We start from the raw sequence: 15,241 nt of genomic DNA on the forward strand, positions 1-15,241 counted from the left end.
CTGGCTTCTACTCAGCTCTGGCTTATTCTGCTACGTTGGACTGGTGCCCAACATTGTCAGATTTTCTGATTTTTTAAGAGAAGCTAGGCATTTCTTTTCTCCTACCTCATGAGATTATTGTAACAGTTAAAAGAAGTAACTCACCTAAGATGCTTAGAACATGCATGTGGCACTGGAGGAAGCTCTCGGTAAGTGCTGGTCGCTGTCATTATAGCATTTCACAGATGTGGAAACCACGGCCCGGAAGGGGCTCCCCAAGATCACAGCCATGTTACAGGCTGTCCCACGCTCCTGACCCGGTTTCCCTCTCCTGCCCCAACCCTTTCCTGGGCCATCCACCATCTTCACTGTGTAGCATGACACATTTTAGGTAACCGCATAATGCCTTGCCACAGTATTTCTGCTGATTCCCTACTTTTAAGGAAATCTCCTCCCCTTGATAAACGAAACCTTTCTTTAAGTTTGTTCCAGCAAAACAATCTGCAAGGTTCTTTCATCTGCCTTTAGGTTCACATAGGAGTAGCAGCTTTGAAGCAGCTCCCCGCCCTCTTTTATTAACTCCAAGGGCCTGTATTATACAAACTCAGACTTTTCCCTTTAAGTCAGGGGCTCACCTACTATTTACCCAGGGCCATTAAACCATTAAGAGAAATGATGTTTCGTGGGCCAGGACAATTTGTGCACTTTGTTGAGAGTGAAGCTAATTTCCTCTTGCTTTGTGGAAAATGTTGTTTACTCTCATTAAAAGTTCCAGGAATTCTGCACCCTGAGCTGATCCAGGTGGGGTCCCCAAAGAGCAGGCAACAGGACTACCATTTCCTCCTGAGCACTTGGCTTTTGAGCCCTAACAGCTCCAAACAGGGCTTGGTGTTGGCCTCAGTCTCTACTTTTGACTTATGCTTGTTCCCGTGGTTCTGAGTTAATGCCAACTCACTTTCCCTGTCAGATTAATCCCCCTCACTAGAAAGTCTGAGGTTGAATGGGGCCACTCTCTGTCCCTCCCTGTTTTTGAACTGGAATTCTCCCTGTGGATTGCCATGTTGCCTCCTTCTTTGTCTTGGGATGGCCACCATGACACTTGACCTCAAAAATCTGTCAAAGTCAGACAGCCTGCTGCCCTTTCCAGAGGCCACAGATGAAGAGGGCAAAATGAGAAACTGAAGACCGATCTCTAAGGACACAGCCACCGGGCTGCACACAGGAGGTACTGGCTCCCCCTAGTTTTCAATGTTACTACTTTTTCAGTCCTTCTCAGCTGACAGAGCTCTACCTCCTGTTGGAGCCAACTTTAAGCCATTTTCCAGGTCTGTTTTTCTGAACTCCTTCTTGGAAATGTAATTAAGGTGCAAGGGGAGACAGCTGCACTCTTTGCATTTGCCATCAGGTCAGGAAGTGACATTCCTGGATAATAAGAATTTCCATAATAGATGGAAAGTCCAACCCCAGAGAAGGCTTGTGGTTGATGAAATTAAGGTTTTTCCAAATGAGGATGATAAGGAGCCACATAAAATAAACTGTGACCTTGGAAACTGTGATGTGTACAGACAGATGTAAGCAGATGGATGGAAGTCTACAGAGAGGCTAGACAAAGGAAGACCAGCGATAAACCAATGTCAAGGTTTGTTCAGCTGCAGCCAAGGGAGTAAGGCACTGTGTCTGGAGTTCTGGTGTATCTCATCCTGGGTTTTAGGCAAACCAGTTCTCCACTGCATCAGAAATTTCAGGCTCTATATAGGTTTTGGTTATTAAAAGAAAAAATGTGTCTGCAATTACCTGATTCCCTTTGGCTTACTTCCACCCCTAGTGAGTAAACTTCTGGTTAATAATTTGGCTTCCCTGAAATTCTTTTTTTAATTTATTTTTTTTGGCTGCCTTGGGTCTTAGTTGTGGCACCGGGATCTTTGTCGAGGCATGTGGGATCTTTCGTTGCGGCATGCAGGCGTCTCTCTAGTTGTGGCAGCAGGTTTTCTCTTCTCTAGTTGTGGTGCACGGGCTCCAGAGTGCGTGGGCTCTGTAGTTGCGGCGCGTGGGCCCTCTAGTTGAGGCGCGCAAGCTCAGTAGTTGTGGCATGCGGGCTTAGTTGCCCCGCGGCATGTGAGATCTTAGTTCCCTGACCAGGGATCAAACCCGCGTCCACTGCATTGGAAGGCGGATTCTTTACCACTGGACCACCAGGGAAGTCCCTGGCTTTCCTGAAATTCTGATGTTGGGAAGAGGCTGCCTGGGATAGTAGTCATGACTATTTTGTTAAATAGATGAGATATTTCTGACCGATCAAAGCTGAGGACAAGATTCTGGGTCTGACTAGATCCATCCATGAGCTCCTCCCTGCTAGACACAACCACCTACTGGAAACTTGAAAAGCTCCCAAATCTCTCCTGGGTTCAGAGACCCCTGAAGCCTCTCACATGTCTCTCCTTGTCCTCCTGCCTTTCCCATGGTGTTCAGTTTGTAGTCTCCATACTGCAGACTTGGAGAGGGAAGTGACCTGCCTGGGCTCCTGCAGTGGGTGCATGTAGCAGCTGCGACTCCTAACTCCCGTTAATGACTGAGACCACAGTACACAGTTGCCTGCACTGGTTCTGGGTATTTTGCTGCACTTCTCACCCATTAACTTCCCTTCCTGGAAAGATGTTTTAAAAACCACTTTGCTTCTGGAATTGGGCTGTTGGCATGCTGCAGGCCTGGGTTAAATCTCAGTATAGCCTTCTCGTTAAGGAAAGAGGCTGAGTGGTGAGGTTAGACCACGCTGAGGAGGATCTTAAATGTTTGCTGGGAAATTCTTGAAGAATTTTGTAGGGAATTGGGAGACTTCAGCTTTTTCAGCTAAGAGGCAACCTGCCCATATATGAATTTTTGACTGTGTAGAGAATTGATTAGAGAAGACCAGGGCTGGAGGGGTCTATTATAATGGTCCAGATGCCAGAGGATAAGAGTGGGATTAGCAGTGGAGATGGAGAAACAAAGTTAGAACAGATTTTGGAGGAACGCTATGCAGAATTGGCAAAGAAGTGTTTTATGAAGGGTGAAGTTTAAAAGGTTTATGGAAGGCCATTTAAAACTTTGTTAGTTATATGTTTATTTTTACGTGTTGAAGTCCCTGCCTGCCATGGTCTCATGTGAATGACATGGCAGAGGTCTGCAGAAAATGAGCATGGAAATGGCAGTGTCTGGAGGATTCATAAGGTTCAGAAAGCTCTGCTTCTCAAAATCTGTGAGCAATATGCCCTGCTATGCCTTCATGGTCCCAGGAAGAAGTTCTGACCCCACTGGAGAAAGCTTGTAGTGTCTCCCATGCCTCATTATCAAACTGGAAACACAGAAGTTGAGTAAGGAAGAGAAAAGTTACACCCACAAGGAATTGCCGGACTTTACTACTTTATGTCTCAACAATCTAAGAATCATTCATTCACTCATCCATTCATCCACTCATTCATTCATCCACTCATTCACTCAGCAGATACCATTGAGTGCCTATAATGTATCAGGCACCATACTGGAAATTTAATGGTGAGCAAAACCAGGAGTGGTCATAGCCCTGGTGGAATTTACAGAACCCAGAGGAAAAGACAGATGTTAATCAATCTCATAAACAAATGGAAAACTGCCCCTGGGATAAGTGCTAAGGAGAGACTTGCGGTGCTCTGAGGCCTGAGAGTGGGAGGATTTGGCACAATCAGGGACATCTGTGAAGTATTCCCAAGGAAATATCTTACACTGATATTTGAAAGGCTGGAAGGAGTTTAAGTGCGCTAAGAGGGTGGTGGGGAAGAGGGTTCTGGGGTGCGGGGGTACAGCATGTGCAAATACCCTGTGGCTTCAGGAGGCATGGAGAGCACTAAGGACAGGAAAGAAAGCTGTTGTGGCCAGGGGAAGAAAGAAGGGACAGGAGGCTGGAGGGGGCAAGGCCAGACCATGCCGGGTCTGTGAGCCACGGTAAGGGGCTTGTCTTTATCATTGCTTATCATGTTTAAAGTCTAATCACATCATGTTGTCTTCGCTATATTGCTTTTTTAGGATTACTTTCTATTTACAGCAAGTATTATTAATTTTTAATGTGTCATAGTGACTTATAGATTTTTTTATAAAAATATATTTAAGATTAAAAATTGACTTGATTTAAATAAAAATAGTAATAGTCATACAGGTGGTAAGCAGAACTGTCAAGAATTGCAAACATGATGTGGAGTCAACTCTCATGGAAGGAGTGTGGGTGCTGATCACAAATCTAGTTACCATCCATCACCATACAATTGACCCCTTTCACTTATTATACCCCTTCCTCTCAGGTAACCATTAATCTGTTCTCTATATCTATGAGTTTTGTTTTGTTTTATTTTGTTTGTTTGTTTTGTTTTGTTTTTTTTTTTTTAATTTTATTTATTTATTTTTGGCTGTGTTGGGTCTTCGTTTCTGTGCGAGGGCTTTCTCTAGTTGCGGCGAGCGAGGGCCACTCTTCATCGCGGTGCGCGGGCCTCTCACTGTAGCGGCCTCTCTTGTTGCGGAGAACAGGCTCCAGACGCGCAGGCTCAGTAGTTGTGGCACACGGGCTTAGTTGCTCCGTGGCATGTGGGATCTTGCCGGACCAGGGCCTGAACCTGTGTCCCCTGCAGTGGCAGGCAGATTCTCAACCACTGCGCCACCAGGGAAGCCCTGTTTGTTTTGTTTTGTTTTTGTTTTTTTGGGTTTTTTTTTTTAGATTCCACGTGTGAATGAAATCATATGGTATTTGTCTTTCTCCATCTGACTTATTTCACTTAGCATCATACCTTCAAGGTCCTTTCATGTTGTCGCAAATGGCAGGATCTCATTCTTTTTTTATGGCTGAGAAATATTCCATTGTGTGTGTGTGTGTATATATATATATATAAAAGAAAACAAGTAAAGAATGGAGATTGTTGGACACTATGCAAAGTGAAATAAGCCAGTCACAAAAAGACAAATACTTTATGATTCCATTTATATGAGATACCTATGAGTAGTGAATTCAGAGAGAGAAAGTGGAATGGTGGTTGCCAGGGGCCGGGGGAAGGGTAGAATAGCGAGTTAATGGGTGCAGAATTTCAGTTTTGCACGATGAAAAGAGTTCTGGAGATTGGTCTCACAACAATGTGAACACTTAACAGTATTGAACTGTATGCTTAAAAGATGGTACATTTTTATTTACAATAACCAAGGTATGGAAATAACCTAAATGCCCATTTAATTGGACTTACAATAGGCTTTCTTAATCTATCCTCCATGTCTCTTAACCCCGCTTACTTGTTTTGCCTCATTTTGTGTTCTTTTCCTACACTTTGGTTTAATTTCTTTATATTTATCCTCCAGTTTTAAAATTTTCTCTGCCTGTGTGTCTGCTCTGCTGTATAACTTGCATACTACATTTCTACTTGCAGTTGCTAAATATTTTAGTTTGTGGACATTCTATTTGTTTCATTTTAAAATTTGCCAAGATCATTCTTTATAGTTTCTTGTTTCCTCACATTTTTTCTGTTAGTTCTTAAATTTTCTGTCTGATAATTCTAGTACCTAAAATCTTTGTGTTGTCCATTCCTTTGACTGGCTCTCACTGACGGTGACTTATTTCTATGTTTTGTGATTTTGATTGTGAACTGCTAATTTTTGTTAAAACCTTACTTGTGGGAATTGCTTGAAGCCTGAATCAGAGTGGAATTTCTCCAGAAAGATTTATATTTGTTTCTGCTATCCTCCTTCTAGAGGCAGTGTTATTTCTTGTTCACTTTACTTTGTGGGTGTAGCCCTTAGATGCTCCAGTTTTACACAGTGGACTCCTCTTACATATTCCACTTTAGGGGCCCCCAGACTTTCTCTCCTGCTCCATACTCTGTGTAGCCATCTAAACAGCAGCATAAGGTCTTGAGGGCATGGCAGAGGTCCTTTAGGTAAAAGATAGTTCCAACACTCTCTTTCATCCAAGGGTTTCTGTTTTCTCTTTATCTCTAGAGTCCTCAGAGCTTTTTAAATATTTTAATTTTTCATCTTTTAATATTTTATCCAGTATTTTAATTGTTTCAATTGTAAAATTATTTAGGGTATTTAGCTCTCCATGTCAGTCCAGGGTCCTCTTTAAGCTTCACATTTTCTTTATATAAAAACCATTATCTATATTCCTTTCTTTGTTACTGTTTTGATTTTCCGATATGTGTATATGTGTGTGTGTGTGTGTGTGTGTGTGTGTGTGTGTGTGTAAAAATAAATAAATAAATAAATAAATAAATATATATATATATATATATATAGCTTCAGTTCTGACTCCTGACTTCAAGTAGAACCTTTGAGCCTCTAATTAACAGGCTTGTGAAAACATTTTTTTCTCCTGAGATTACATTTATTTATACAAAAGTTTCATGGAGAGGAGTATAGCAATTAATTTTTTCTTGTGATAAAACTGAAGGTTGAGAATAGTGTTTAAAAATAAAATTAAATATAAATTTAAATTAGGAAAAGGAACATGGTCTTCAAACTTATTGTGCTATATCTTTTTTTTTTTTTTAAGACGGCATCTTTAAGATCGAGGACTGTGTTAGATTATGCACCACTCCTGACTTAGTGCTTTTTTTAAAAAAATTAATTAATTAATTAATTAATTAATTTTTTTGGCTGTGTTGGGTCTTCGTTTCTGTGCGAGGGCTTTCTCTAGTTGTGGCAAGCGGGGGCCACTCTTCATCGTGGTGCGCGGGCCTCTCTTGTTGCAGAGCACAGGCTCCAGAGGTGCAGGCTCAGTAGTTGTGGCTCACGGGCTTAGTTGCTCCGCGGCATGTGGAATCTTCCCAGACCAGGGCTCGAACCCGTGTCCCCTGCATTGGTAGGCAGATTCTCAACCGCTGCGCCACGAGGGAAGCCCTGTGCTATATCTTATAACTCTGTTTTTCTATGTCTGTATAATAAGAATATCTTTTGCTAATGTTTGTTAAATTGTCCTGTAGACATGTGGATTTCCACATTTGAATGTTGTCTGCCATTATCCTGTAACTATAACTCTCTAGGCCTTGCTAATAATTGTCATACAAGCATTACTTGTGAAATCCTGGTCTATAACAGATCTATATGTTTCTAAATTTCTCTTTTTGATGATGGTGTTATCAGGCTCACTTTGCCTGCCTCTTCTCCCTTTCACCATGGAATTATTAATTTATTCCCAGACTCTAACACATTCTTTGTCTTAAGTGTTAGAAAGATTTTTTTTCTATGCAGCCCACAATGAGTTCAATATGCTTGTATCTGCACTCCCAACTGAGTGAAGGTAGAAGCTGTGTCTTACTCATTTCTGTGTCTAAGTGGTTTATAATTTAGTAGGAACTCAGGAATATAATGAATAGAATAGAAACATAAGAAGAAAAAAAAGCGTCAAAATCCAAGTTTTTAAATAGCAGTTAATCTGCTATTGAGGCCACCTGGCTTTATTCAGGGTGCGAGACGTCTGAGTGGGGCCCAGCAGGGGCAGGGTTGGTGTTCAGAACCTGCTACTCAACCCAGCCCTCTGATTCTGTCTCTCTTAGGCTACCTGGCTGCCAACAGCTCCAGCTAAAGGAGCACCAGAGTGTGGGTAATGGGACCCAGCCACCACGGGTGGCTGGGGAGGGAGGTTGGCCCAGTACTTGTCATCTCTGCATGATGGCTCTGTGGTCCTGGGGAAGCTACAAGCCTGAGACTGCTCCCACCTCCCCTCCCCATTCAGGGAGGCCCAGCATTTTGTTCCCTCCAATTAACTGTGCATAACAACAAGGAGTGAAACCAAGTGATTTAAGTAATAATTTATCATATTCAGTTCACCATTAACAGCCATCTAGTGTTTCCTTTGCCCTTTTAAATGAGTCTTTGTTCTGATGCTCAGCTCTTTTGTGTATTCCATAAGCTTTTAATGCATGCCTTCCCTCCCTCCCTCCCTCCCTCCCTTCTCCTGCCTTCCTTGAGCTTTGAAGCACTAGTGTCTTTCTAGAAGCAGCTGAGCCACCTCTCATCTAGCATCCTTGTCCCATTTAATAGGGAACTTGAGTGTCAGTTTATGAGCATGAACTCCCGGCTGCGTGCTGAGAAATGCAAGGGAAAAGGATACAGTCTTTGCTCTGGACCAGCTTTCAACCTAACTGGGGGGATGAGGCTCATCCAACATGAAGCGGTCAGAGGAAGGAGGGGACAGTATTTGTCAGTGTCAGAAAAGTTCGGCCTTGCTGTGAGGAAAGCTCCCTGGAGGAAAGGACTGAAACCAGTTCTGAATGTTGGTGTGGATTTGGGGAGGAAGTAGAGGAGAGGGCAGCCCACGCAGGGGCCTAGTGGGAGCACAAGTGTGGATTTGGGCAAATCTGGCGTGAGGGCAGGTGAGGTAAAGTCAAGGAAGTGAACCTTAACCAGGCTATTGCTGATTAAGGGAGCCTTTTGTCTGCCTGCTTGCTAGTTTGTCTCATCTATGGGATCAGCTGGCCTATGAGCCTCCTTTTCTTAACCCCATGGTTTCTGGGGTGTGGAGAGCCCGACCTTACGTAAAGAGGAAGTCAGGCAGTGGCCCCAGTGCAGTTTTAGGTTTTCTTAGTTTATTTACTTTCACAGCTGTATTCTGGTGGGCTCTGTGTGTGTGTGTGTGTGTGTGTGTGTATGTGTGTGTGTGTGTGTGTGATCAGGTATGTGTGAATGCACACCTTGGCTCTCAGGGACTCTCATCAGACAGTTATGTTTCTGGATTTGGTGCTGGGGTGGTAATAACTGAACTGGGGCAGCAGGGGCCATAGCTTTGAGTCACTGAGGCTATGAGACCCTGGGCCCCTGAAGAGGCCCTGATAGCAGATCTGTCCCTACCTCAGGCCTCTTGGGCTCCCTGATGGTGGAGGATGGGCCTAAGCATGGGGAGACAGGGAAGCCTGGACCTTCGGAGGAGCTGAAGGAGCGCCCACACAGGTCCGTCCTCTCGAGCAAGGTCCCGGGGCTCTGGCGGCACATTGAGGGGCCCATAGTCAGGGTGTGCCCACAGCCCAGTGCACTGTTCCCTTCTCAGAAGGAAACACCATGCTGGGGGAGGGGGTCTCACTGGCCTTCCAAGGAGCCAAGGTGCTAACAGACTGGACTGCCCAGGGCACAGATCATCCCGGAGAGTGAGCTGAGGAGGGAGACAATGTGCAGGGACCCCATGGTCTGACTCTCCAGGCATCTAGGAGCCTGTATTCATGTGCTCACTTCAGGGTGTCTCTTGGCTAAAATGTCTTAAAAATGAGGCCTCAGGGGAAAAAAAACCCATTAACTAAGATTTCATTTTAATTTCTGAAATTAAATATAAGTTGAGAGCAAGCAAAATAAGACAACATTACCTTTAATTCCAAATTATGGCAATCCAATGATGTGGAGACCTACTTCTTTACTCAGATGTCTTTTGGGAAGAGCATATTATTTATTTGAAAGAAATACTCAGAGAAATTGCTTGAGATGGAGGGTAAGACCCCAGGGGCATGCATGTAAAAAAATAGAGGGGGCATCTTTGAAACTGTTATGCTCAAGGCATCAAAAGAAATTTGCCTCATTCCTGAGAGGAAAGTTGGTAGGAAATTTAGGTGAATAGAAAGAACTGAGGGTCCAGTGGGGTTGGGGAAAGCCAAGAGAGATCCTCCAGGCCAGAAGTGAGGGGCAGCAGGATTGGATACAGGTGACAGCAGAGGGACAGGCAGCTAACATCTGTGTGACAATAAAAGGACACATTCTTTTAATGGCAACAGATGGCCACAGGGTCAAGCATGCCTGGGGGTTTTGGTTGGGCCACCTTATACAGAAGTAACCGGGGAGGTTCTGTGCTCAGGATTTTAGAGAGAGAACCGAGTCTCATCCAGTTTAGATTTTGACATGAAACAATTAACCCAAGGCCACGTGGTGAACTGAGGAGGAAGGTCTTCCGATTTCTCCTGTGACACTCAGTCATTCTATTTCTGAACTTAAACCTCAGTTAGCAGATATTGTCTCTCTTCTATGTACATTCATTTCCAGATGCCTTTAAATTTGCTCTAGAAATACCAACATCCTCTTTCTGCCTAGTCAGGAAAGAGCAGAAAAAGAAAGCTGAAATGTCATCTCGAACACTGACTGCAGCCGCTGGACTACCTTCAGCCTCCTAGGGATGGTGGGAAGGGGGTGGGGGGCGGGGGGCGGGAAGGAAGGATAGGAAGGGGGGGTGGTCAGGAAGGCAGCTTCACAGTCAGGTCAGATGTGTTTCTTCCTGTTGCTGCAGCTCAACTCCCTTCCTCTGTATTCCCCAAGGACTGACTGTGCAGATATCTGATGTCACACAGGCCACTGAGCTTTTGCTGAAAGCCTAGACCTGTTCTTCCCTTTTACAAGCTTGGTGGTGCTGCCCCTTTAAGACTTTCCTTGGCTTTACCTCTTCCCTTCCTCCCTAAGAAGCCCAAGACCAAACGGAGAAGAATGAAACCAGGGTAAATTGAGAAAATATTTGAAACCTATTAAATGTGGCTACAAGTTTATTGCAATTCTTAAGTTAATTATATCCTTTTTGACTTCCAGCCAGTCCCTCACTGGGCTTCCATATAGACTTGGCCACCTATCCCAGCCTCAGGCTGGCAGCATGCCTATCTGTCTGCCTTGTTCCTTCCCTCCCTCCTTCCCACCACCTCTTCCCCCCTCCCTCCTGCACAATTAAGTCAGCAATCCTCTATAGCTACTACCTCCTGGAGCTTAAATGTGGTCAGGGCTGGAGTGGGTATAAAGAATTTGAAGTGTGTGTGTATTTGTATCCCTGTGAGGGGCAGGGACATGGTAGATAGTGGAAGATCACGTATATAAACGCTTTCTCTTACCTCAGCCACAAACATTTATTTTAGCTTGTACCTTACAAAGTGTTACCCCCTGGTCATTTAAATCTCATGAATCCTTTGTACAAGTAGGTGTTATCACTGTACATCCAGGTGTTTATGGATGAAGAAACTGAGGCTCAGAGAAATTTTACAAAGAGATTGATTGCACAGCTATTAGGTGGCAGAACAAGATGGGATTCAAGACCAGGTGTTCAATTCAAAGTTGTGTGTGTGTGTGTGTGTGTATGTGTTTCCTCTCTACACTACACTGGTTCTCAAATAACAATAGAGTTGTACCTTTGTATAACATTTAAGAGTACAAAAGGAAGTTCATTCATATTGCCTTATGTAATCATTAAAACATTATGATGTTGGTGCTGTCCCCATTTGGGGGTTCTTTAGGAGTTCTCCTCCCGGATCCACCCCCAGGTTGGCATTGGGAGCTGCCTGACCTCTAGCTTCCTGACCCTCTGTTTATTGGTTTAGAGTCAGCCCCCGAGCCAGGTGAGGTCACTCAGCCCCTTCCCTGGGAATTTTGAGAATGAAAAAGGTCAGCATGTAAACGCAGTGGTTGAGAGTGGCCATTTTCTGTCAGGTCAGCTAGGACCAGAGAAAGCCAGTATACAGTAAGACAGGAGAACAAAGAGGCTGGGGAACAGCAACAGAACCAAGAGATGAGGAGAGGCAGAACTTCCTGAATGTCCTGCAGGTCTTCAATCTTTGGTTCTGTTCCATGAGAGTCAGCAGCTTCTCTTCCCTTGGATTCTGTATGACACTCCTGTTCCCTGCCAATAAAATCTTTTTTGCTTATACTGTATACTAGGGTTAGGATTTTCTTACTTGCAACCAAAAGAATCCTGAAAAATACATATCAGAAAATGGAAGCAGTGAACTAAGCGCTAAATATAGGTACAAGAAGTGAATGATAGGAGTTAGAGGATGGAGCAGTTTTTGCTGTTGTGTTACAGGAGATCTCATGAGCTGGGCTTTGAAGCCTTGCTCACAACCTACATGTATGTAACCATTTGGCAAACCCTGTGGAGGGGAAAGAAAAATACACAGGAACCATCTTTTAGGAAATTTCTGAGCATAGCAGGTGCTTTCGGTACTCCTGCCACATTCCGTCAGACTACCTCTGATTTCAGCTAAAGCTGTGGTGGACAGCTCTTGTGTACTAACAGCATCCCACCTCAAGGGTCTGTCTTGCTTCTCTTGGCTTTTCTGTCTCAGTGCTTTCTCCAAAGCCATGGGAGCTCTCTCAGCCCATGAGCAAGCATAGCCCAGAGATCTGGAGGTTGGAGAGAAGTTAACCCCAACTGAGACTGGAGGATCTGCTTCCAAGATGGCTTACTCTCATGGCTGATAAGTTGGTGCCAGCTCTTGGCAAGAGGCCTCCGTTCCTCCCCACGTGGAATCTCCACAGGGCTGATTGAGTGTCCTCACAGCATGGTGGCTAGCTCCCTCCAGAGGGGCAATCCAAGAGAGCAGGGAGAAGCCACGTTGCCTTTTGTGACCAAGCCTCAGAAATTACACACTGTCACTTCTGCAATATCGTGTTGGTTTTACCTGTTCAATTTGGGATAGGACCACACAAGAACATGAATACTGTTATCAGAGGTAAGGGTCACTGGGGCTATTTTAGAGGCTGATTACCATAATGCTCCTGTGGACAACCCTCAGCCAATAGGGGATGTAAGCCAGAGGACAAATGTCCAGCCTCCTAATTCTCAAATAAATTCTGAATAGCTCCTCAGAAGCTCCCCAGAGAGGCTGAGCCCCAGTCTGCCATATCTGTAATCATCTGAAGTGCACACCCTTTGTTGGCTTCTCCTCCTTCTTAGCCTTCCATTCTTCTCTCCCTCACTCCTGTTTCCTGTGATTTACCTCCCAAACAAACTCTTTCACTGAAGTACTTGTCTAATGCTTTTGGAGGAACCTAAACCAAAACACAAAGGTAGTATGTAAAATAATTTCATTTGTTCGTTTGTTTTAATATTTATTTATTTGGTTGCACTGGGTCTTAGTTGTGGCATGTGTGCTCCTTAGTTGTGGCATGTGAACTCCCAGTTGCGGCGTGCACGTGGGATCTAGTTCCCTGACCAGGGAATGAACCCCGGCCTCCTGCATTGGAAGCACCAAGCCTTACAAACTGGGCCAGCAGGAAAGTCCCTCGCTATGTCTATTTTTATACACAGAAATATCAGGCTTGCTTATTCCCACAAGCCCTCAAAAAATGGAAGCAACAGTCATGCTTGTCCCTCTCCACATGAATCTTTAGTAAAAGGCAAAATATTCATTTGATTATGAAGAGAAGTACGAGTATAGATTAAAATAGTTTTGAAATGGTGTGGAGCTGATCACGAAGGTATGTGATGTACTGCGCTGTTGGAATACTGATGGTTAACCATGTAGAGGAAACTCACAGGGATAGCGTGGTCTTGAAACCTTCGTGGAAGCAGCAGGAATTGAGAGATGGAGGGGTTGGGGGAAGGAGCAAGAAGAAAGGCAAGAGGAAGGCAGCTTTAGCAATACCCTGAGCGAGGCAGGGAACAGAGAAGAGGGATGTGGCTGGGGGAGGAGTGGTCAGTGCATGGGACAGTCTACCAGGAAGGGGATGGGGCAGACTGTCCATTGGGAAGGCCATTGTGACAGTCCAGTTAGAGGTTAGAAGGGCTTGTACGTCTGGAAATGAAGGATAGAAGTGAAGAGCAAGATCTTACAGAGCAGGACATGCCAGGGCTTCCTTCCCAGAACCAGACAGATAGGATTGAGGAGCCTGCACTGGGTTTCAGAAAGGACTGTGAGGTTAGCAGTTCTTTTATTCATTCATAAATAATTATTAAACACTTATTAAATATGTACTCTTACAAGCATGGGGTCATAGCAGTGAACAAGATCATGAAACTGTGTCCTCAACAAGCATGTTTTCTGTAAGGAACTATCTAGGAACCTCCCTTAGGATCCTAAAGGCAAGTGCATGCTAGGAAATGGATTCTGGACTTCCTCAGAGCTGTGTCCTCAGAATCAGTCACAGCTAGTTCTCCTTGGTTTGCTCATTCCAAGGTTCCCCACAAAATGTCCTGCTCCCTTTGGCTGCTCTCACCTTCTGCTGTGGTGTACATCACACCCTCAGCATCATTCATTAACATCTGTTCATTTGCGTGGATGTCTTATTGTCAGTGTGATTACAGCAGTGGTGCATATTAGGGAAACAGGACTTGGTGGTTATTCATAAAATAATCAGAAGCCTAAGACAGTGCCAATGCCATGCCTGTGACTCAATACAAGTTCAAGTTCAAACTCAGCAGTATCCAAGTGGTATACAAGGCCATGCAAAACATCCCTTCATCTTAGCCTCCTCCTCTTCTATCCCCATGGAATCACTTGAGATTCTCTACACGTCCTATCCTTCCAGGCCTGTGTGTCCTGGCTCATGCTTTTCCTGGCATCCCTGGAAAGCCCATCCCTACTTTCTCACATATTGAGTTCTTACTCATTTTCTGAGCCTCAGCTCAAATCCCATCTCTTCTTGGAAGCCTTCCTGGAATGAGTTGCTCTCTGCTCTATGCTGTGAAGGCCTCTGTTTGCATCTTGCTTGCAGCCCCTTGATGCTCCCTTTCTTGTTTTATAGTTCTTTGGACAGGTTTCTTTCTCATAAGAAACTGTAGGCTGCTCAAGGGCCCAGGTCTTATTTTAGTATTTCCAGGTGCTCTGCAATAGTGGACATTCAGTGTCATCTTTGCTAAATCAACAGATGGAAGGCATGGCTGCTGCACCACCTTGACCACTGATGCTGAAACTGATCAGCTTATCAGATGGTGGGACTGAGACTGGCAACGTCTTGCTGCCTGCTAGCACTTGAGGGAGGTGATGATGCTATATGGCTCGAGGGATGCAAATGCGGGTGCTCTGGCATTGGCATCTTATATTATGAAGTCCCAGCACAGGTGCTCTGCTCCATTTTTCAAACGCATGTTTGCCTTCCCTAAGTTCTCCACAGGAGACGTGAATCTGGGGGAAGTCCTGAATGCAAGCCCCATAGTGCTCAGGCGGCCTGTGTTTGTGTTACTCTTAGTCACTTAAGTCTTTACATTTGGAATCATTTTTACTTCCTTGAAGATGGAGCTAGAAAGATTCTTTGAAACTTCAGAGTGGGAAGTCTGAATCTGACTTAATAGCTTAGGAAAATAATATTTGCAAAGAGTTTATATTAAAAAAGGCCAGGGCCTCTTAAAATAATGGATTTTGAGGCCTCCTTTACCTCTTCAAACGTACACGTTTTTATCCACGTAAAAAATGCTAATTAACTCTAAGCACTTCTCTTATTCTTTGATCTTCTCTTATTCTGAGAGTCACCCTAAAATCAGACAAGGGTTTAGAATTTCTGATCACTGCCTTAAAACGTTGGATCATATACACTGTGCCAGGCC

At 44.4% G+C, this 15,241-nt stretch overlaps 1 protein-coding gene and 1 non-coding gene across 2 annotated transcripts in view; one reads left to right on the forward strand and one right to left on the reverse strand.

The window, feature by feature from the left end:
• Positions 1 to 15,241, forward strand: part of SCN11A (sodium voltage-gated channel alpha subunit 11) — a 143,607-nt gene that overhangs the window by 34,625 nt on the left and 93,741 nt on the right. The window lies entirely within an intron of this gene.
• LOC132375511 (U5 spliceosomal RNA) lies at positions 13,015 to 13,134 on the reverse strand. The gene has a single exon (XR_009506055.1). It is a non-coding gene; the product is annotated as a U5 spliceosomal RNA (small nuclear RNA).

This window comes from Balaenoptera ricei, chromosome 11, assembly GCF_028023285.1.
Source record: "Balaenoptera ricei isolate mBalRic1 chromosome 11, mBalRic1.hap2, whole genome shotgun sequence".
NCBI classification, from domain to species: Eukaryota; Metazoa; Chordata; class Mammalia; order Artiodactyla; family Balaenopteridae; genus Balaenoptera; species Balaenoptera ricei.